This window comes from Salvelinus alpinus, chromosome 11, assembly GCF_045679555.1.
Source record: "Salvelinus alpinus chromosome 11, SLU_Salpinus.1, whole genome shotgun sequence".
In the NCBI taxonomy this organism is placed as follows: Eukaryota; Metazoa; Chordata; class Actinopteri; order Salmoniformes; family Salmonidae; genus Salvelinus; species Salvelinus alpinus.
In genome coordinates this window covers 45,019,592-45,022,641 of record NC_092096.1, presented here as the reverse complement: position 1 = coordinate 45,022,641, position 3,050 = coordinate 45,019,592, and positions in this window count along the sequence as shown.

Here is a 3,050-nt window from a genome sequence, read left to right as displayed (position 1 = left end):
GCTTTTGAGAAGTTATATGCTTGTCTTATTTCCATTGAGATTCTCACTAACAATCTTGTTGAGCAGTGTTGGAATAAGTACCAAATTGTCATACTTGCGAAGTAAAGATACCTCAATAAAGACTCAAGTAAAAGGGGAAAGTCACCCAGTAAAATCTGAGTAAGTCAAAGTATTTGGTTGTCATTTCACTTTCATCAAAAGTGAAAGTATGGATCATATCAAATTCCTTATATTAAGCCTACCAGACAGACCTATTTTATTTACGGATAGCCAGGAGCACACTCAAGACACAATTTCCACCAGATCAGAGGCAGAAGGGATGTTCTCTTTTTAGGTGTGAATTAGACCATTTTCCTGTCCTGCAAAGCATTCAAACTAAGTACTTTTGGGTGTCAGGGAAAATGTATGGAGTAAAAAGTACATCATTTTCTTTAGGAATTTAGTGAAGTAAAAGTCAATATAAATAGTAAAGTACAGATCCACCCCCCCAAAAGTATTTTTACTTCTACACCAGACTAAGATGTAAAATACATTAAGTGGTATAGAATAGTTTCATTTTGACTGCCTCAAATACACTGAACAAAGAAATGCAACATGTAAAGTGTTGGTCCCATGATTGGTTGTGGTGAAATGTTCCATACGTACAAAAAGCTTATTTGTTAGTGAGCATTTCCCCTTTGCCATCCACCTGACAGGTGTGGCTTATCAAGAAGCTGATTGAACTACATGATCATTGTGCTGTGGACAAAAGGCCACTCAAATGTGCAGTTCTGCCACAGATGTCTTAAGTTGAGGGAGCATGCAATTGGCATGCTGACAGCAGGAATATCCACCAGAGCTGTTGCCAGAGAATTTAATGTTAATTTCTCTACCATAAACTGCCTCCATTGTTTTAGAGAATTTGGCAGTACCTCCAACCACGTCAGCCCAGGACCTCCACATCCGGCTTCTTCACCTGCGGGATTGTCTGAGACCAGTCAACTAGACTTCTGATGAGAACTCATTCTGATTGTCTGGGCCTTGCTCCCTAGTGGGTGGGCCCCTGCCCAGTCATATGAAATCTATAGATGAGGGCCTAATTTATTTAAATTGACTGATTTCCTTATGAACAGAAACTCAGTAAAATCATTAAATTGTGTCTATATTTTTGTTCAGTATAAATAAATAAAAAAGTGGGTTCATACACCGAGTGAAAGTGCAACTCACCAATATCCTTGGTGTACGTTTCTACACAACATAACCAATGTTCCCTCTAAACGCGCACCTCCCCTCCGACTGCCAAGTAGAAGAAATATGAATCTGTGCAGAGAACGAGACTGAGAATTGTGATCGAATCAACGGAATATTAGCCACTTTCAATGTAATATACCGGAACAAAACTAACTGCAAGAGATTTTCTTGTAGGCAGAGCGCATTGGAGTAGGATTCTATCGCATTGACAGGCACGACTCCTGCTCATACGCTACACTAGGGGTACTCAACTCTTACCCTACAAGGTCAGGAGCCTGCTGCTTTTCTCTTGTACCTAATAATGAATGATGTGTCCCAGTCCCTGATTAGAGGGGAACAATGCAGCGGAACTGGCATCGATGTAGAGTTGAGTTTGAGGGCTCTACACAGACCGGTGCGCCATAACCAATCAGTGCAGACTGAGTAGTTGCACTTGTTTTTAGATCAACGTGAGTGCTGCACGCAGCCACATCTGTTCACATTCTTTGCTAGTCTGAGTTATTAGTCCAGTTAAAGCTCATTTCTAGTCAACAATGGGGAAGTGGTTGCTTCCAACAGGGGCACAAAATGTTTGCAGTTCTAGCCATCTTTCTTCTTCTTGATGTTTAACGGCAGTTGGCATTACCGCCACCTACTAGACTGGAGTACAACGCCCTTATACTTTACTTGAAAAATAAAAATCTACTAAATAAATACCCTACCATCTAACACTATACTTACTAATTACAAAATTATATAAAATAAAATGAACACCACCCTACTCCACTAATTAAATGTATTTATTCCTACCTCATGCCATCACCCTGAAAGGATGGGACATCACCACTTAACACATCCTGTAACTCTTCTTCTGTCAAGTCTCGCACACCCAAATACCTCTGCAGCTGCCACCACAACCTCAATTCTCTGAGACTTCCGATCCATCCCTGCAGTACCATTAATAACCATTGCTATCAATGCTAAAAATCCAATCTTACTGAAACGTATTTCACTTTTTGGCCTATCCCTCTGTACTGGTATATCTCTACTACTCTCACCACGCCTCCCCCTTAACCCATCTTCCTCTACTTTCTTCACTGGCTCAGCATATGACAACGTCTGCACTACTCTAAACCTGGAAACCTCAACCTGCCTCTCCCACACAGAACATGTCGGATCCCCAGCTCCATGGGCACGCCTACAATTAACACATTCCAATACTTACCCCAATACTACACATTCCTTTGTCTCATGCCCTTCTGCACATTTCTCAGAACTTGGACCCTCCTGCCTACACACTGCTGCCACATGCCCATAAGCTTGACACATGTAACATCTTAATGTATTCGCTCATACAGGATAACTTATATCTCCTAACTTCACTTTGTCAGGGAAAGACAACTTCAAAACTCAAAAGAACAGACAATGACTTCTGTTTCCCCACTCTCGCCATCCTGTCTGCGTCACATCAAACGACGAGCATCACATACACCGGGAATCTTTGCCCTCTCCTGGTCCACGTTAATATCTACTGCTACCCCAGTTATCACTCCTTTCATTGGTGCCCTTTTCTTGAGAACGAAACTCACGCTTCTTGCCCCCATTCGTTTTACTTCGAGCGCATTCTTCCTCTGCCCAACAAAAACAATTATCACTAGACCACTTCTAGTTACCCTCACCGATTCCCACCGTGAAAGCACAAGTGAATCAGCCAAAAGGCAAGAGTTCACTTTTTCCATAAGCTTCACTCCTACTGTCACAGACGCTTCTTCATCCTGATCCTCGGTCTCCGATAACTTTACCGCACCTACCACCACCGATACTTTACCCTCATTCACTTC